Source organism: Eimeria mitis, genomic scaffold, assembly GCF_000499745.2.
Source record: "Eimeria mitis Houghton genomic scaffold, Emh_scaff3125, whole genome shotgun sequence".
Classification (NCBI taxonomy): Eukaryota; Apicomplexa; class Conoidasida; order Eucoccidiorida; family Eimeriidae; genus Eimeria; species Eimeria mitis.
In genome coordinates this window covers 1659-1955 of record NW_013571469.1, presented here as the reverse complement: position 1 = coordinate 1955, position 297 = coordinate 1659, and positions in this window count along the sequence as shown.

Here is a 297-nt window from a genome sequence, read left to right as displayed (position 1 = left end):
TAAATAAATAAATAAATAAATAAATAAATAAATAAATAAAATAAAATAAAATAATTAATTTATTAATTTACATGTGCGTTCTATTTTTTTATTTGCTTACTTTTATCTTTTCTTGTTGCGGTGGGCGCTGCTGCAGTTGCTGCTGCTGCAGTTGCTGCTGCTGCGGCTGCTGCTGCGGCGGTTGCTGCTGCTGCAGTTGATGGTGATGGTGATCCAGCAGATGCATATATGTGCTGCAGTTGCTGCCGCAATTGCTGCTGCAGCAGTTGCTGCTGCTGCAGTTGCTGCTGCTGCAGT